The sequence below is a fragment of the Mus musculus genome, chromosome 2, assembly GCF_000001635.26.
Source record: "Mus musculus strain C57BL/6J chromosome 2, GRCm38.p6 C57BL/6J".
In the NCBI taxonomy this organism is placed as follows: domain Eukaryota; kingdom Metazoa; phylum Chordata; class Mammalia; order Rodentia; family Muridae; genus Mus; species Mus musculus.
This window is the reverse complement of record NC_000068.7, coordinates 101,970,748-101,991,453: the sequence shown is the minus strand read 5'-3', so window position 1 is coordinate 101,991,453 and position 20,706 is coordinate 101,970,748. Positions and strand designations below refer to the sequence as shown.

The window sequence follows — 20,706 nt, the reverse complement described above, 5'->3', positions numbered from 1 at the left end:
AAGCACCTAAGGTGACCCTGTTCCGTACAGTCATTTGAATGTTCTATTTTAGTGCTTCACTCTGCTGCTTTGCAAGGAATTCCTCCCGCACATCTTTCAGTTCGTTTATTCTCTTTTCATCTATGTCTAATCTACCGTTAAACTGCTCCATTGAGTTTTTCATTTTAGTTATAGTAGTTTTCGTTTCAGTGCATTCTATTTGGTTCTTTTTCCAGTCTACTTCACCGTCATATTATATATATATATGTATATATATGTGTGTGTGTGTGTGTGTTTCTGTTTTTCTCATGCAAATGGATGTATTCAAACATTTCTTTCACGTCTTAAGAACATAGCCACATACACATGATTTAGTCTGACGATGTCAGCACCTGAAACAAGTATGTTTCTGATGTCTGCTGTTTCATCTGGTCGCTCATGGTTCTTTGACTCTCCGAGTTGTAGGTATTTTTAACAGTATGTAACTCAATGTTCTTGACAAATAGTTTCTAAGGATTTTAAGTGTTTGTAAAGATGCCTCCTCTGCAGAGATCTAGGTTGACTTTTGCTAGGTGCCTAGGAGGCCAGTTGGATCAATACCTTATCAAACCAGGCTTGTGGAGCTCCCTTGACCTCCAAAAAATGCCAGCCCAAGGTATATAATCTACAATCCAGCCACCCACAGTGATAAATTCTTCTTCATCTTCCCCGTGCTTCTGGCAAACACAACTTCCCTACAGTGCTCTGGCAGAGGAGGAAACAGTTTAGTTCTGGGGATTTTTTCAACCAAAGAGATACGTCTGCCATATCCGAGCACCAAGGCATCCTCCTTTTAGACTCTTTGTTTTCAGTGAGCATCTTGATTTGTGTTCCTTTGTCAGTAGCAACATGGAAGTACAAGTTTTATTTAAACTCAACTCTCAGTCTCGTGGAAGAAAAGTGGCTTTGTTTGCCCAAGTCAACACTTCCTTCCCTTTTCCTTTTTGTCACCTCTTCAGTGATACTAAGATGCTTTTAAAGTATTTTACTCCAGAGTGGTTCTTCTGGAGCTTTTGTTGTTGTTCTTGTTTTTCCCCAGTAGGTGAGTTGTTTGAATATGTCATCCCGCATAGATCCAGAACTGGTCTCTACTCTGGCCAGTCCATTGCAGCCTTGGGATTGGAAGTCCAGAACAGAACTTGTTAGAACATGTTAGAATATGGCCTGCTCTGGCAGGGAACACTTACTGACATTTACCCACACTGGAACCTCTGATATCCCAGGATGGCTCTGGGGATCTCAGCCAAGAGAGCTTAGGGCTCACAGCAACAATTAGCTTAGTGTAATGAACCTCTGCTCTTAGATGGGGACAAAGGGATTCCGTAGATGATGGACTATCAGTCCTACCAGGACTTTGGCCAGTAGGACCCACCACTGATTGGCTGCCCTAGGCTGAACTTCCTTCCCGTTCCTCTAGGTGCTAAATACAGTTTGATTAATGCAATGGCTCAGGGTGGCCTGTAGTTATCACAGAAACTGTTTCATGCAGACTGAGAAAAGAAGTCTGGTTTCCTCCATTGAAAAGTGGGTAGTCAGCCACGTCTGGTCACCATCACTCTTGTTTTTATTATTCCTTCAAATGGATTAATTGGCCTCTTGAGAGGGGATTGCCACCAGCCCTTAAAGGATGCCTCTCTCCGCAGCATTAGTATATATGCCCTTCACTCTGCTCCAGAAAGTCACTCCAGAAAACACACATTCCTCTCCACCTGCAATGCTAGATTTATCAGCCAATTCCCCGGAGAAGAAACAAGATAAAAACCTCCGGCTATAAAGTATGGTTATGCGGTACACTCTGTTGGTTCTGTGTCTAGACAGAGCTAAAAGACCCCTTTGTGGCCCTAGCAATAGCTAGAAATGGCTGTATATTTACCTCTTGATAAGAAAGATGGACTTGAGATTTTTATGGATTGGACAGAGTCTAGCAGAAAGAACAGCAGTCAAGAAGTCAGAAGAGGACATGAACTGTGGAGTTCCTGCCCCTCTCTGAATGGAGTGCAGCCTTGCAGACATAGGAAGACTCCATCCCAGATCTCCCGCTTAGTTTTATCCTCTTATGCCTGCTCCATGCACCTCTCTGTGCCTGAGTTCTTCCTGCATGAAGTAAAGGTTAGCAGTAGCACCATGTAGTCTTAGAAAGGTAGATCATTTGACATGCTTATAGTACAGTGCGCATTCACATGGGTGAGCTGTTAGGACGATTCTGCTGGCCCAGAGAGACTGTACGGGCAATGGCTACAAAATGCCCCCCGCCCCGGCCCTGTTCAGTGAGTCACAGGAGCTAACAGCCTCATTTGGAAAGGGGCTTGTTCCAGAGAATTGGTCCACCTCCAAAAAGCTTTCTAGCTCTAAATAGCATGGCCAGACTGATTGCATGTGTGGTCTAGGATCATCATGTTCATTGCCAAGACACATGTGAACCAGCAAGCCAGGAGTCACCCAGGATAGGAGTACACAGAACCAGGAAGTCCTGGGAAATACAGGTATAAGACTGGATACCCCGACGCAGGTCTTGACTCAGAATTGATGAGATATGGAGTACAGAGCTCATACTAAGCACACATTCATGCACTTGACCATGGTAGAGTGAGTTCATCCCCACATCTACACATCTGCATGCGGCTGGGGGATTTGGTGAAACATTAGTTCCCCCTTTGAGTTGCCTGCATACATGTATTTTTCAGAAGTCATTGAACTATATATGCAAAATGTGAGAGTGAGAATCACATCACGTCTTAGAAAATGAATGATTCTCCCTTGTATGTTTATAATAGGGCTTGCATAGAAATATAGACAGTTTTCTCGACCCAAGGGACAGCCACCAATGGCTTCTAGCTGGAAAAAAAGTGCACCCACTTACCATCTCTAGAACAAGTGTAAGACATCCCCACCCAACCCCTGTTCCAGCAGATGGATCTGGGACCCTTTCTTCATACTTGGTCCATTTTTTTCCTGCCTGTGTATTACCTTCATTTGAAAAATAGGTGAAGACTTCACTAGATTTCATTTTCCTTTGTATTATTTTCATTGATGTTTGATCTTTTCATTTTTGTAAACAAATAGTGTGTGCATCCTTGACAGCTCAGAACCAGGTAGAGAGAAAAAAAAAAAAACAACCAAACAAACAAAAAAAGAAGATCTCTTGTAAGTGTACCATCCCACAACCCCTTTTGTAGAAGTGGCTATGTACTGTGGCCTCTTGAGAGGGGATTGCCACCAGCCCTGAAAGGATGCCTCTCTCTGCAATGTTAGTATATATGCCCTTCACTCTGCTCCAGAAAGTCACTCCAGAAAACACACATTCCTCTCCGCCTGCCATGCTTGCAATCTTTTGTATGACTGTACATATATTTATGTGCAATACATACACACAGATGCGTAATACCTGCATGTGCACAGGCTTTGATGGTCTTGTGGGAGTGGGACCATGCTGATGCTTATGACTCGTGCTTATTGCGTAGTAAGCAGTGGGCATGGTTTTTGTGAAATTACCATTACTGCTACTACTCCATACGTTTTTGATACTGGGAGATGTCCAGTGTTTAGATAGATGTACGCACTTTTTCCAGTGTTGCTGACTTCACTCAAGATGGCAGATAGTTCAGTTGGGAAGCTGACTCATTGTAGTATGAGCTCCCTGAAGAAGATCCTGTCTTGGATTCTGGGTATGTTTATTTTGAGTGCCATGGCACCTGGCTGGCTTCACCAATTGCCATCAGTGGTGTAAAAAGCACCACCATGTCACCTATCTGTGACTGAAGGACATTTTGGAATGCCACAGGATGATTTGTGTGATTCCTGGAGATAGGCTGCTTTCCTGAAAACAGGCCAAAATGACTTCAAGTTGAATTCCAGGCAATAAAAGTGAGGTTTTAAGTAATAGCAGAGCCTCGTGTTTCGGTGCTACTTTGTGCTTTCTGAAGGGCTTTTACAGCCATTATCCTGTTTGATCCTGCTAAGAACCCTGAGAGTGTATAGGGCTGCAGTGTGTTATCCTGAGGCTACAAATGAGACCACATATCACAAGGAGCAGTAATCAGCTGGAATTAACCCCTCTGTTTCTATCCATGGCCCCATGTTCTTTTCTTAATGGAAAGCATGCCATACCTGATAGAAACTGGCAGCCACCACACAAGATGAGCAGAATCCACTTCACAGCATTGCTGCAGAGCCAGGAGCCCCAGATGACTAAGGGAGGTAGTCAGGACGACAGGGCAGCCTGCTCTCTAAGGCTACTCATTTAAGATGGCAGCATGAACACACACATTCCTGTTTCCTCCTAGACATTCAACAGAATGGCTTTTTAAAGGGTCAATCTGCTAGAGGGAAAAAATAGCAATGAAAATGTAGAAGCTAGAAAATAGAAAGACTTTAGACTCAGGAAACAGTATCCTAAGCTGGCATTTATGGGAACCAAGAAGCTACCAGAAGGCCTAGGAATTGCAGCCTGGCATAACTCTGGAAACAAAGATCCAAAAAAGCAGAGAAAGACTGTTTGAACTTTCCTGAACAAGCCTTTATGCTTGCTGTCCCCCACCCTGCACCAGGCTGGAAGCCAGAGCTCAGTCCCTCATGAAGGGAGAGGAAATGTGTGCAGAATACCAGACACATCATGGCTGAGGGAAGGGAAAGCTTTCCTTGATGCAAGTTAACCAAATAGACTTCTAACTACTAGTCTTTTTCTCTTAAATCAGTTTCCAGAGCGTAGTTTAGGAAAGGACCTGTGGGGAAATTCACCAGTTTAGTGTATCAGTTATCTCTAGCTGAGTCACCTGATTGAGAATCCCACAGTCAGTAAGAACTTTTTAGGCCCCCACACTTAAAATTGATGGGCCCATGGCCTTGAGAGACAGCTCAGCGCTTAAGAATGTACAGTGTGCTCATAGACTGGTGATGTCTAGACCAATTGTCATCAGAGAGGCTCCCTCTTAGCAACTGATGGGAACAAATCCAATGACAAACAGCCAAACATTAGATGGAATTTAAGGAATCCCATGGTAGCCGAGAGAGGAAGAATTGTAGGAGTCAGAGAAGTCAAGGACACCACAAGAAAACCCATAGAATCAGCTAACCTGGGTCCATAGGGACTCACAGACTGAGCCAACCAAGAAGCCTGCATGTGACTGACTTAGGCCCTCTACACATATAATTGTACAGCTTGGTAGGACTCCTAACAGAGGGAGCAGGGCCTGTCCATGCCTCTGTTGCCTGCCTTTGGGACCCTGTCCTCCTACTGAGCCTCTTTTAACCTTAATAGGAGAGGAGGTGCCTGGTCTTACTGCAACATGATATGCCAGGGCTGGTTGCTACCCATGGGAGGCCTGCCCTTTTGTGAATAGAAAGAGGAAGAGTGGATGGGAGGAGAGGAGGGAGAGTCAGGCTGAGAAGTAAATAAACAAGTAAGAGATAGCAGACATTTGTGTGAAAAACCTGCACATACACTCCACACACATGGGCAGGACACACACACACAGAGTGAGTGAGTGAGAGAGAGAGAGAGAGAGAGAGAGAGAGAGAGAGAGAGAGAGAGAGAATAACATCTTGAAAGACATAGACCAGAAACTGAAGCTCTAAGAGATAACTGCAAAGTTGCAATAAAAGCACGATGCTCTCTTCCTTTTTAACTCAGAGAGATTTTAGCATAGTAAAAGTTCTGGGGACCAATTTGAAATTATGTTCCAGAAAGTACAAGATCTCATAGGCATAGGAAATAAGAGAGAAACATAAGAGAAACCAAGGACCTGGTTAGTAGATTTACATCCAAATAACAGGAAATTCTAGAAAGCAATTGAAAACCATTTCCCGCAAACTAAAAGAACAGTGCTTTTTAGCTAGAAAGGGAATGGCCATAAACCATGCTAAGCACATCGTCATGAAACTTCAGAGCCCCGACGGGAAGACAGAAACCCAAAAGTGTCTGGAGAGGACATTAAAGAGCAAAAGCATAAGTAAGAAACAGGTATGGAGAAGATACAAAACTCAAATGGCACCATGCATTTTAACAACATTGGGTATAAGATCGGCCCCAAGCAAAGACTTCTGTCTTAGATGCTATGCAATAAAGAGCTTCTCAGAAATGATAGAAAGAGGCCCTCCAAAGATCTACTAAAACTGCGGGTGTAAATGAAGCGAGAGCTACTGGGCATGGGGATCTGGAGGTTCAAAACTAGGTGGAGCGGACAGGGACAACCAGGGTGGATGCTGGGCAGCAGGTCTGTGGGATCCCAGGTCCAGAGCTAGGGGTAGGTTCCTGTGTAAAGCAATTGATGGGATATTTATGTACACACACACACACACACACACCAGTTCTCACAACAAAGTGAATAAAAGATAAGTGATTCTTGAGCCAATTATAATAAGTAGCCATGGCCCAGAAACACAGATCCAGGCTGCTACAAATACCACATTCCAACAAGGTATCAGTTTCATGATGATTTTATAGTTTGGCAGTAATCGTAACTCAGAACAACTTTTTTACACATTTAGGTATTTTACATGTGTGCGTGCACATGGTACCTCTGAAGGCTAGAAGAGGGCATCAGATCTTTAGAGTCATGGAATTCCTGAGCCACCATGTGGGTGCTGGGAGTTGAGCCATAGTCCTCTAGAACAGTGCTTCCTAATCTTTCTAAACGCTGTGACCCTTTAATAGGGTTCCTTATGCTGTGATGACCCACAACCATAAAATTATGTTGTTGCTAATTTATTAGTGTAATTTTGCTACTATTATGGAACATAAATGTAATTATCTGTGTTTTCCCTTGGTCTTAGGCTACCTCTTCATAAGGGTCCTTCTACTACTCCAGAGGGGTCACGACCCACACAGGTTAAAAGCCACTGCTCTAGACTAGCTGCCAGTGCATTTCCCACTGAGTAGTCTCTCCAGCTCTCTGGATATCCTTTAAATACACCGGTGGACCATCAAGGAGGCAGTTAGACAGCAAGCCGGGCTAATCGCAATTTAGCTTTGGGCTTTTGGAAGACTGGGGTCTGTTCATAAATTCCAAATGGATTTATGCAATAGTCACAAGGATCTTAGTCACACACAGAGGTAGGCAATACATGGCTCTCTAGGTGAGCTAAACATACCCAGTATACTTTGACTTTGTGCCTAGAACATTCCAAATCTCCATGATCATTGAAATTGTAAACAGTCAGTCCTGCGGTGTCTAATGTAGGTACAACTTTTCCTGGGAATTTCACTTGATTGACACGTAACGGCTTAAAGTACACAGCAGAGGAGGCTGACAAAGCTGGAGGCGAGGTTGCCTCTGGATTCATGAGAGATACATAGGATACTAAAAAAAAATGTTCTCCCAGAAGTAAAGTCTTGAAGCTATACTACTAGACTATGAGTCACTCATAATGCCTCCTTGCCAGAGATAACAAAAGCAATGGGTATCAAGAGTATATGTAACCAGGAACTTAAGGAGCATGCGCATGCCGAGGGCAGGGATGGTGATGAGTGTCAGCTAAATCCTCATCTTCCACAGTGGGGAGACAGTGGGTAATTCCTAACAAGGGTGAATCAAAGAGAAGCAATATAAGCTAAGTACTTAGAGACAGCCTAAGATCCATCTCACTAAAATTGGGGGAAATGTTTGCTTCTAGAGAGAGTCAGAGAATGTTGTTAACTTTCATCAAGCTCCACACAGCTCTTAGTCTCTTTAAATTGTGCACACATGTGACTTGTTTAAAAAAAAAAAAAAAAAGAATCCCAAAAATGCGCTGGTGAGAGCCAGGGCCACAGGCTGAGGCCACGCGCACACTGAGCTGTGCGAGAAACGGCTCTTTCAAGTATTCTCAGCCATGCAACAGATGGTCTGGGCGCGCCGAACCTCTCTGCACCCAGCTCTCGGCTTTGGAGCCTCTGCAGCAGTGGAAGGACAGATGCAGGGGTGACATTTCAGAAGCCTGTGACCTGACTTTTTTTTTCTCTGCAGAGTAACTGCAGAATGAGCCATTTATTGAAAAATCTTATTCTGAACATTTTGGTCAACCACAAAGCTGAGGAGGCGGCAGAGGTGCCATCCCAATGGGTCCGGGTCACATGCAGGCATCACAAGGGCCCTTTGTGGGCTAAGCTATAATGTAACCCAGGTCTTCAAAGCAAAGCCACATGGTGCCTATCTGAGGAGCCAGATAGGATCGATTCTCTTTTCTCCTGCTCTCTCAGACGGCTGGGATTCAATCCAGGGGTGTGGGTGGCAACACAGTCCTCTCCAAGCTGCAAATGCAGACTGTGTTTCCTAAACCAGCTGCCTGGCACCCTGTGGTGGATTAGCAGCGCCCCCTTTCCTAGATGAGGTCTCAGGCTTGTGGCCAGCTACCAAGACTGCAGAGCTCCCACTACGATCTCTGTCTGGTGCCTCTGAGCATTGACTGTGCAACCAGACCAAACTGCATTCATAGGCCCAACTTGATACTTAGCAAGCCTCTGTTCTTTCTTCTTTAAAATGGGGTGAGGCTGCATCCCTGGGGTTGTGGTGAACATCCTGTGAGCTGATGTGCATGTGTTTCTGATCCCAGCATCTGCGCCCAGTGGCAACTGGGTTGGGCAGAAAATTGTTACTTCCTTGCTTTAAAACCTCCATACCCTGTGTCTCCTTTGGGGTCCACTTCCTTCTTGCCTGGCCACTCTCTTTCTGCTAGAACTCATGTCACATTCAGCCATCAGAGAGTTTTACTCCCAAATATTGCTTTTATCCCTGCCCATCCCTGCTGGGGAACGCTCTGGGGTTATAAGACTAAATTCTACAGCCTGTTATTTAAGACCCGGTACCACTACCTCTTGCCTTTTCTCTATCTACTGTGTCCAAGCAGGAACCTTCTTTTCTCTTCCACGTAAGTCGCTGCTGCCTCTGCCTGCTGCTTACTGTCATAGTCCCCTCCCCCAAAGTCCTCTTTAAAGTATCACTTAAGAACTGGCGTGGAATAAGACCCACTTTCTTCAAAAGCTTCCATGACACTTCCACCTTATTCAGGCCTTTCTACCTCCATGGCTTTTCTCGCTAAAGTCAGCTCAGGCCTCTTGCAGTTTCCCTGGCCAGCAAAGCCCCTGTGCGCTGTGGCAAAGGTCTTCAGGATCTGCAACACTGGTGGACTTGGATTCAAGCCCGACCTCTGCAACTTCCCATACTGAGAGATCCCATGAATTACAGTATTTTTTTTTTGCTCAGTGTTGTAATTGGCCTATAGGGAAGGGAAGTTGTAAACTATAAATGTTGTCATCAAGAGATAACACCAGAAGTTGGTATAAATAACTCACAGATGAGGCTGGAGAGATGGCTCAGCGGTTAAGAGCATCGGCTGCTCATCCTAGAGGACCTGAGTTCAGTTCCTAGTGCCTACCTGGCAGCTCACAACTCCGTATATTGCAGTTCCAGGGCATCTGCTGCTCTTTTTTTTTTTTTTTTTTTTTTTGGCATTCACATGTGGTGCATAGCTGTATATGCAAACACAACACCATACTGTAAAGTGATAAAAAATAGAGGCCTGGCTTGCCTTAAAAAAAATCACTCCACACACCACCATCACATCTGGCTTTTAGGTGATTAAATGTGTCTCTCCCGCTTTGCTTCCCTCTGTGTCATCAGCTACTCGTGACATTAGAAACCTCTTAGTGTTGAGCTGCCTCTGTTTCAGTCCGTGTATGTCAGGCCAGGCTGTGGCATTAGATAGGCCCAAGACTCAATAATTTTTAGAAAAAAAGGATTGAGATTGATTTCTTACCCTGCAAGTCAACTATGGATTAGTAGAGCAAACCCTCTATTTCTTAGTAACCCAGGGAAGGGAACCACTCAAAGCTCTTCTACAAGCCAAGAGCTCACACAGCCCAGCCTGCCCTGTAGTGGACAGGAAAGTCTGACTCCTTTATCAGTTGCCCTCCAGTGACATACCCTCCTGTAGCTCTGTGCCTGCATGTGCGGCTTTCCCCCTGGGGTCACCACCAGGTGTCTTGTTCTCCCTCACAAGTTTGGAGTCTTGGTGATGACAGACACTCTGTTCTCTGTTCTCTTGGTATAGCTCATAACCTTGGATGGAGCATCACCCCCTTTGTCTCAAAACTCAGCCACACCCTCAAGCCTGAAGAACAAAGGACACTTAAACCTCTCAGCTTGAATATCTTCAGCTCTCTAAGGCAGTGCGATCATTGCTGTAGGGAGCCATGGATTTGATCAGGAAGCAGTTAATTTACTTAACCAAGCTTTGTGTGGTGGGCATTATTTCACCTGCAGTAAGTGGAGGCCAAGGTAGACATGGATAGTGCGTGCTCACACTTAATAGAGAAGTCAGAAAACTGAAGTGATAGAGTTTGGAGTTTATCATAAACTCAGCTGTGCTCCTATCACTTCCAGGATATGTAGGGCAATATCCACACACACTTTGCCTCAGTTTTACCCCTCTGAGAAGTAGGTACTTTGATATTTCTGTAATAGGATTACTGCAGTGAGAAAGATGGATAAAGCATCTTATCCACCTTATAAAGCATTAAGAATGGCTCTGACATGCTGGAAGCCCACATCAAGTACAATTGCAGCATCACCACCATTACCAAGTTCTCAGAGGCAGCAAGGCTTAGAATGAGCTAATGGGAGCTGTTTCATACTTTCCTACAAGAGTCCGATCGTTATTTGTGTCTCACATTAGTCCTGGAAACCCGACTTCCGAGGACTCAGGCACCCCATGAAGACTGGCCACTGTTTGTCACTGTGCAGGGTCTGACTAATCCCTTGTTATTGGCCATTTGTGTTTTTCCCACTGATGCTCTGATGCTGTGCCCTGAAGTCACAGCATCTAATCCCTTTCGTACGTTCAAGGAGCTTTTCATTACGAAGGCTCGGAGCCTGGGAAGAATAACTGAATAGCAAGGGAACATTGTCAAGCAGCAAGGAGATGACTAATGAGTCTGAAAGCCAGACTGAAGGACAGCAGAAGAGATTGCAGGTGTGATACACTGGACTAGTGGCTGCCTGTGTTAGGGGTCAAGTCTTGGGTGACTAGAGTTCGTGGGGTGGAGTACATATGTGAATGTGAGTACACACGTATTCACACACATAAGGATGGCAAAGGGCCACCGTGGATGACATTCCTCATGAGCCATCCACATTATTTTTTAAGACAGGGTCTCTCACTGGTCTGAAAGTCAGCAAGTAGGCTGGGCTAGCTAGCCAGTGAGCCCAAGGGTCTGCCTGTCTCCGCCTCCCCCACCCTGGGATTGCATATACACACCTCCATGCCGGGCCCTGGGATTGCATACACACACCTCCATGCCGGGCCCTGGGATTGCATAAGCACACCTCCATGCCGGGCCCTGGGATTGCATACGCACACCTCCATGCCGGGCCCTGGGATTGCATAAGCACACCTCCATGCCGGGCCCTGGGATTGCATACACACACCTCCATGCCGGGCCCTGGGATTGCATACGCACACCTCCATGCCGGGCCCTGGGATTGCATAAGCACACCTCCATGCCGGGCCCTGGGATTGCATACACACACCTCCATGCCAGGCTTTTTCATGTGCGTGCTGGAGACTGAACTCAGGCCTTTTTACCTCCCTGGGAACGAACCATCTCCCAAGCCTCAGGCTACTGTTCTGAAGGAAGAGTATATCCCCACCTCAGTCATCCAGACAAAGAGATGAAGGAAGAATTGGACATGGAAGCCAAGGGCTAAGTTCTGTTAATTCCTCATCTGTGTAGAAAGATCACTCAAGTGGATTTACATCTGAGCCCTGTCTTTAGGATCGGTCCCATAAAGAAAAGCAAGCCACTCCCTGCTACTGCCCCCCAGTCAGATGGCACCAGAATCCAAGATACTCTATCAGCCTATCCCAACCATTTCAACACTTTTGCAAAACTGTCCCTCCCAAGGTGGGGCTGGGAGCACACCCCGTCCAAAACGCTGGCCTAATTAAATCCTGACAAATGCCGGGCTCTTTCACAGCTGCCTGGTAGCTGGATCTGCTTGCAGGCTCTGGCAGGGACAGATGCATCTGGCATCGCTGAGGTAGTTAATATTGGCGTGAGCCAAGAATGGTGGAAATGGTGGGAAATGTGTTCCTTTCTTACTCTAAGGCACAGGAGGATTGGGAGAGAAGCCCATCTTTCCTCCCCGGTTTTAAACTGCTTAGAAAAAGGAGGGGTGCAGCGTCAGTTCATCACCAACCTGCGAGATACTCTTTTGTATTCCATTTGTAGGCCAAGCTGGGGATGTACAGTGGCTTCTGCAGGCTTTGAAATGGGGTGGCAGTTTAACCACATCAAACGCACGATGAAGTGAGGCCCGGCTCATCGGTATTCAGCCTGCCTGCCTGCCGCTGACATTGCATCCGCTAATCCCGAAACAATAGGCTTTAAAGGAGAGGCCTCATGCTTTCGTGGTTGGAAATGAATGGAGAGGCCTGAATTAGGCCAGTTCCATCTCCTGCTCTAACCTGGCATGGCGCCAGCGTGTTCAGCCTGGATTCATATCATGTGAAAAACTTAAATCGAGTCTGTCTGCCAGTGCATACGGTCCTAATCCGTTAAATATTTCCCGATAACAATGCACGTGGGGCCCTTTAGCTCCACAGACAGCCATCCATGCAAATAGAGCCACTTCTGCCTTGTTTGTTCTTGTTTTTGTTTTTTAAGGCAGAATTGATAATGTCCCATTCCTACATGATTTACCCACATCCCTCATGCAGCATGCAAAGTGTCTGGCATGTCTTAACCTTCACAGTCTTTCCACTCTGCTCTCTGGGGCCTGGCTCTCTTGATGTAAGATCAGAAGGGTTTCACATGAAGAATTGTCTTTCTCTTTGATTAGCTACTTATGTGCAACCAGAAACTCTGTCTGTATCCAGCTATAGAAATTTGAGCCCTAAAGAGAATGGCCTTGAACACTGCTGGTCTTTGCAGCCTTTTGCTCTCAGGAAAATTAAAAAATGGGGACTTGAATGAATGGGGCTTTTTTTTTTTCCTTTAGAGGAAGCATTGCTGTCTGTATTAGCACATTTTTTTTTTCCAAAAATTTTTATTTTATTCCTCAGGGAGTGATTTTTTTTTGTTTTCATTTCCCACAATTCAAAAATGGAGATAACCTTTTCAGTATTATAAAAAAGAACACAGGAACAACCTTTTCTTCAACAAGGATTTCTCAGGCATCCCCGGGCACTGAGTTACATGCCGGATAAATGGGCAGGACATCACCCTGCTGGGGAGGGTGAACTCTGGAGCCCTTCTGCCCGGACACCGGTCTTGGCTTTCTGTGCCTAGAATCTATGGGTACTGTTCTGAGGATACAGCCTTTGTGTGTGAGAATTCCCCTGTCAGAGACATGGAGAGCACAGCCTTCTTACTGCGTCAGGACTCCTTAGTATCTGGGACCACCACCACTGCTGTCTATGGTACGGCTGCTCTAGTTGAGGCCATTGCTGTCATTGTCATTATTACTACAGAACAAAGTTGTTGCTCAGAATGAAACGGTACCCACATGGCCCCTGTCCTGTGGAAGGTAGATGCTAGAGAGAAGATTGTAGTGAGGTGACAGTGGACTCTGAGGAAAGAGAACCAGCTCTCCATGAGACAAATAAGGGACATTCTCCTCATCAGGAATGTTCGGGAAAGCTTCCTGTGGGGCAGATGATGGACTGAGGATAAATGGAAGAAGAGACATCAATTCATTACAAAATAATAATTACAGAGTGCCAGGCTGGTGAGATAGCTCAGCGGTTAAGAACACCGACTGCTCTTCCAGAGGTCATGAGTCAATTCCCAGCAACCACATGGTGGCTCACAACCATCTGTAATGGGATCCGATGCCCTATTCTGGTGTGTCTGACAGCTGCAGTGTACTTATATACATAAAATAAATAAATCTTTAAAAAAAATGAGAAAGAAAAGAAAGTGCCTCAGCTTTAACCATCTCATGACCACTGCCATTATCATTTTAGTGTGAGGCCTTCCAACTTTTTTTCACAAAATACATATTCAAAGCTGAGTGGGTGGTAGGGCACACCTTTAATCCCAGAACTCAGGAGGCAGAGGCGGGCAGATGTCTGTGAGTTTGAGGCCAGCCTAGTCTTCAGGTCTAGTTCCAGGACATCTAGGGATGCACAGAGAAACCCTATCTTGAAAAACAATTGTCTAAGTTCTTTCACCAACCCTACACGGCTGACATTTTCCTATATCAGAAGTCAAGATCAATTTCTTAAGAGCTACGAGCAACATAAGCCTCCTAGCTCCTGGGTCTCAGGTGCTTGCCTGCCCTTCATGCCTACCGTTGTTGAGTCTCGGGGAGGGGGTCTGCCTCTAGGGCGCCCACCTGGCAGCTTGGCCTTGTGGCTTGTGACTCACTCGGCTGCAGAGCTGCTTTCCAGCATCCAGCATCCCGCATCCAGGCTCCCAGCAGTGTGTTCTCATCTTGCTCAGTGGTCCTCAGCTCAGTGGCTGTGTCTGAACCCCTAATTTGGGTTTGTGATACACATTTATGGTGCTTATCTGGAATGGAAACCTGTGTTTACACATACGAGGAAAATTGAATACACAGGCACTTCACCTTACTTCTTGAAATACCTCTCGTGCTTCTGTTACCTAACACTGAAGGAGCTGTTAAAGCTCTGTTCCAGGGATCATAAAGACCCTCTCTTTTCAAGAGCTTCTTGGAACATGACTTGTCTGTCCTTGTATTGCTGAAGGCTGGGATCACTAAAGTCACCTTTAAAGGAGATATTTTTATGGACTCAAAACAGGAAAGAAAAAAATCAATGTTTGAGCTGTGTGAATTGCTTTGCAGTTTGCTCTCAGTGACTCAGTAACTGGCAGGTTCCTCCTTAAGCTCTGTGATCTGATTGACAGCATCTCTTGTGCTCTCAGTGAGGGCTCCATTAACATCCTTTTAGGGCTGGTGAATGCTTTGGGTCCCACTCTATGGCCACACTCTGGCTCGCTCTAGCCATTTCGTGGCAGAAGCCTGGTGTGTACTAAGTCTCGGTCTTTTCACCTTAGCTCCGCAGCTGCCTGTGGGCTATGGGTGTCTTCTCCATTTTGGCTTGCTTTCCTCTTGGTTTTCAGTCTCATAGATTGACCCCGAGTCAGTCCAAGGTGTGTGAGGAGATAATCAAGGCTGTTCAGCTACGTTGCAGAAGGACCGCCTCAGTCTGTACCCAAGTAGCCCAGGCCGAGTGGCTCGAGCATCAGAAGTTCACTCCTCACAGATATGGAAGCTGAAGTCTCAGATCAAGGAGTTGGCCGATTCGGTTCATGGTGAAGATCTAGTTGGTTTGTAGACACCCACCTTCTCTCTGTGTCCTCACTGGGTAGAGAGAAGCAGCTCCAGTGTCTCTTATAAGAATGCTAATCCCACTTTAAGAGTTCCCCTCTCCTAACTCCATCTAAACTGCACCACCTCCCAGTAGCCTGGCTCCGCTAGCGTCAGAGCCTCAGCATGGGAATCTGGGGATGACTCAGACACTGCGTCATAATAGGCAGCTTGGGATTGAGGCTTAAGAAGAGCATGCCACCAAGAGACTGTGGCTGCCAGGAGATAACATCTGAACTAGCAGGATGGTGGTGTGGCCGGATGATGCGGAGGGACCACGGTGTCGTGGAAAGAGAACATTTGGTGGCACCATGTGCCACCTCAGCCACTAACTGTGGCTGTGAAAGATTTTCTTGTTTTCTCCCACCTTGCCCGTTTTTCTCTGCCAAAGTGGGGCAGTGTCGATCACTGCAAAGGTTTCCCACTGGTGTCCTCCTCTCAGTCAGTGAAGAAATAGCTATGGGCCTATTGTTTGCATGTCACGCAACAGACACTGTGTTAGGTAGAGAAATTAAATTAAATTTATGCCATGCTTGAAAGTGGGTAGCCGGGCATGGTGGTGCACACCTTTAATCCCAGCACTTAGGAGGCAGAGGCAGGTGGATTTCTGAGTTCAAGACCAGCTTGGTCTACAGAGTGAGTTCCAGGACAGCCAGGGCTATACAGAGAAACCCTGTCTCGAAAAACAAAAAGAAAGAAAGGAAGGAAGGAAGAAAGGAAGGAAGAAAGGAAGAGGAAGGAAGGAAGAAAGGAAGGAAGGAAGGAAGGAAGGAAGGAAGGAAGGGAGGGATGGGTCCACACCCTGGGTACTGATTCATGTCATGTCAAAAGGCCCAGGAAAATAGACACCTGAACCATTCAAAGAATTGAGAACCGGGGTATTGGGGACTGTGTCCTATTTTGAAGAGGAGGCTTCTATGGACTTTACTAGGGACTTCAAGTTTGTATCCTCTCCAGAAAGTCACATGGTGTGGCCCTCCTCCCCAGGTGATGCTGTGTGACACGGGCCCTTTGGCATCATGGAGATTAGATGAAGTGTTGAGAGTATGTCCCTTGTGTCAGGATTAGTGTTCTTTGAAGAGGAGACACTGGGGGGGGGGGGGCTGGCGAGATGGCTCAGCAGTTAAGAGCACTTGCTGCTCTTGCAGAGGACCCAAGTTTAGTTCCCAACACCAGAGAGCCAGTGCCCTCTTCTGGCTTCCTGGAGAATCCATATGCGTGTGCACATTCACACACACACACACACACACACACACACACACACACACACATAGACACACCTGTACTCATAAAAAAATAGTTCTTGTTTAAAAGATTTTTAATTAAATTTTTAAAAAATTTTAAAGAAAATAGTCTCAGTATATGGGTCCCTCCTGGTCCCTAATGGTTGAATAAAAGTAACTCAGACCAAGAAATTGTGGAAACAGAGTTCCATAGCAGAACTGGGAAAAAGAACCATTTGTAACTCTATTACCAGAATATACGCGCACGTGCGTGTGTGCGAGAGAGAGAGAGAGAGAGAGAGAGAGAGAGAGAGAGAGAGAGAGAGAGAAAGAGAGAGAGAGAGAATGTGTGTGTGTGTGTGTGTGTGTGTGTGTGTGTGTGTGTGTGTGTGTATGATGTTTCTTAAATGCCAGGTAGGCCTTGAAAATGGGAAACAGGGACATTTGAAGGTCAGAGTGGATGAGGTGCTGAAATCAAATGCTGGGTTTCTTTCAAGGCCAGAAATAGACTTACCTACCTAGTCATCACGTGATAAGCACCCAACCAGAAGCCAGCCTGACCACCAGCAGGCCTCCTCACCATGTCTTCACTGCTGTCCCGTAGCTATGGGGCTGAGATGACTGGTTTTCTGGTATAGCTTGACATGAGGAACCCTCCATTCAGCCTACAGTCATTAGATCACATCCTATGTGTAAGTGGCCAGGTCTGACAATGGCTGAAGGTAGGTGGTTGGTGATCCCTCGCCCTTATTTTTTGTGTCTTTTAAATTAATTTTCAATTAGGCTTTGAAAGGACAAAGTATAAAATCAACTAACTTGCAATTAATTTCAACAGTAATTATGCAAAAATTCGAGGCATGTGAAAGATGGGGAACATGGAATAATTAGTTGTGGGTTTTTTCACTACTGTAATTACAGTGATGAATATGCATGAGACCATTTGGGAAGGGAACTCACAGCAAGCAATTGTGTGTAATTAAACTTTTAGCTGCAGTGTTGTGTTGTAGTCTCTTGAAACTGTTAGTTAGCGAAGTCTGCCCAAACAAATATCCCCCCAAAATATAAAGACATGTTGCCATCCTTTTTTTATTATTATTAATTATGTGGGTTTCTAGTTTCTTTGAGCCATTTGTATGGCATGCATGATTGTCCAGGGTGTGGCATGAGCAGTACTGTGGAAGATTTTTATGGCAAGAAGATCAGCTCAGACTTTCTGTGGATACCACTTGATTTCAGTTTATACCGCCATTAAAGACCTCTCCTTTGGTGCACAATAGTTAAGGGCCTCCATACATGTGATGGGGTATATGGAGATGGGTGTGCAGCCATAGTGTAATCACAGCACCTCCTGTGGTAAAGTGCGTGCTCACCATTGAGGTGTCATCCTCCATGCAAGGCCTGCTCAGTTACTCACCCACTAAGTGATGGGTGGAGACGTGGACCCAGGCTGGTTTAGCACTAAGACAACTCAGCCATTCACTCTCCTTTTTTTCCAAGAAGAAAGAAGGAACCTGTTCTGGTCCCCACCGTAGATGAAAAAATGGCTTTTATAACTCCCTTCTTTCCAAGAGCTCTGTTTCTGCTACAGACAGGCATGTCAGAAGTGCCCAGCCAGCAAAGCCAGGCCTAGAGGAGGAGTCGTGAAGAATAACGGCGGAGGTGGTGCTGGCAGTATTAGCTACTGAACCACTGGTGTCTATTGAGCCCTTATACTGTTTGCCATCACTGTGCTGTTCTTAACAAATACTTACAGAAACAGATGGCGTTATTCAGCATTTTAGTGAAAAACGAGGTTTAGGGGGTTTAAGTAATTTGCCAGGGTGGCAAAGAGTGAATGGAGAAGTCAAGATCCACACTCAAGGCTGGGCATCAGAGCATCATCTGTAACCTCTCTTCGGGGATACAGGCTACATGCCCCAGGGAGAAAAATGTCCCAGCAGAGGCTGTCTTCAGTCTTGCTCCATGCTCTGAGAACCAAAATTTGAGTTAGAAATCTCAATAAATGCCCCCTGGTTGTATAGGAGGTGATATTTGGATAGGTACAAAGAGCTTTCTAGAATCCTCATAGGAAAGAATGAGAGCAATGTGGATTGTGCCTTAAGGTTCCCATTTCTGAGGATCTTGCCCAAAGGAGGATGTTCTACCTGGGCCCCTTTCTTTGAGGTCACTGGCCACCTTCTAGAGCAGTGTGTGAGATCTAAAGGCAATCGTAGTTCACCAAAGGGCCCAGCCTAGGCTACAGTTGGTGCTATCTGCATAGCCCTTCTCCACTTCTCAGTAAGCTCAATGGTTTTCAGTCTTTATTTAAAAAAAAAAAAAATCTCATCATAGGCACGATACCAGAGTGCCATTAGCAGAATGGGGAAGAGCCTTTCGCCAAGTGAAGCAATTTCCTTGTTCTGTAATTAAAGCAATTTGGGAGCTGAATGTATTGATGAGCAAACTTACTGAAGTGAGACAGAAGTGGTTCGCAGGGAGCAAGCGTGTCAGGGAAATCAGAGGGGTCTGTACAGTGTGCCCTGTGAGTCTCTCCATCATAAACCCACTGTCCCGAGTGGGTCGGGTCTGCATCATCTCTGGATTGCTGTGTTGGAGGCAGCAAAACAGAGGTGTTGGGGTGCAGGAAGCAAGCAGTTTCTCCCTCCAGGTGCAAAAGCCAGCAGCCAGTGCACTCTGTTCACCTTCCTCTCCTGACCTTGCCTTGTTGGAGTTTCTCATCCTTGCAGAGTGTTTGGTTTTGTGTGCTTTCCCCTGCTCTGGTCCTGACCTTTAGGAAAGTTTCTCAGGAAGGTGGCTCGGAATTTTGGGCATTTCTACTCTTGGCTTATCCTATCAGTACCGCAGAGGTTCCCTGAGGGGCAAGGCTCCAGGTTGCCTCTTGTTCTTGTGCACCCCGGCCCTCACACGTAGCAGTGCCTTCCCTGTTAGCTCCCCAGCTCCGTCCCCTCTTCACTCATAAGTGACCAGAATTTTCTAAATCTAAAATATATGTTTTCCAAGCTCCACTGATCAAGATCGATATTCTGTTCTTTTGGCATTTGCTTTATCCTTGATTCTAACAATCCCCATGGATTTAGGGTAAGTTAAGGCAACAAATCCTCGGGTTTTTTCTATAGCTCCTCTGAGCAGAGGGATTCTCACCTTCAGCAAGCAGTGCATCCGTCGCCATGGTCCACAGGCACCAGCAGGAACCCCTCAGGCCAACTGTGGCCAGACTTTTCCTAGGAAAACTTTTCCGGTGTTCTCGTTCATCCACACCTCTCCTTCCAGTCTTTGTTGATGAAAAGTGATTATTGAGGCGTGGGAAGTAACGGGCTTCACACGGTGAGCCTGCAATTGTTCTCGCCTGCAGTGTTAAGTGTGTTGGAGAGCTATTCATACAACTTGTTGCGGTTGGGGGTGGGGAGCTTCAGGTTTATGTGTCTGGGTTTGCATGCACCCATGGGTGCAGGGGGAGACCACGGGCCAGTCTCGGGTGTTGCCCTCAAGTGCTGTCCACCTTGGTTTTTTGTTTTCTAATACGTTTTGGGTTTGTTTGTTTCGTTTTTTTAAATCTTATCTGTGGGAGTGGAGGTCAGAGTACAGATCGGAGCACTTGCTTCTCTCACTCAACCATTGGGTCCCAGGGGTCTAACCCAGGCCTCAGACTTGGCAAAAGGCACTTTTACTACTGAGCCGCCTTTCCAACCTTCAGCCTTCAGCCATGTTTCTGATTGTCTGAGCCCAATTAGGCTAGGCTGGCTGGCCACTGAGCTACTGGGATCTCTGCTTCCTCAGCTCTTACACCAAATGTGTGTGTCACTGTGCCCAGTGTTTTACTGGCTCCTAGAAATCAAACTCCATGGTCCTCGTGCTTGAGTGGCCAGCACCTTACCAACTGAGCTGTCCCCTTGCATGTCACACCACATCTCTCATGCATGAGAAGAAGCAACCCTGATGGGGGTGACACAGACAACTTAACATTGGGATTAAGACTCAGAGTGGGGGCTGGGGAGATGGCTCATCGGTTAAGAGCACTGACTGCTTTTCCAGAGGTCCTGAGTTCAATTCCTAGCAACCAGATGACATTTCACAGCTGTCTGCATCTCCAGTTCCAGGTAATCCAACACCCTCACAGACATACATGCAGGCAAAATACCAATGCACGTAAAAATTTT

General features: G+C 46.0%; 1 protein-coding gene across 4 annotated transcripts in view; it reads left to right on the top strand.

Moving 5' to 3' along the window:
- Ldlrad3 (low density lipoprotein receptor class A domain containing 3) overlaps positions 1-20,706 on the top strand; it is a 236,260-nt gene that overhangs the window by 195,007 nt on the left and 20,547 nt on the right. The gene's annotated exons all lie outside the window — the stretch shown is intronic.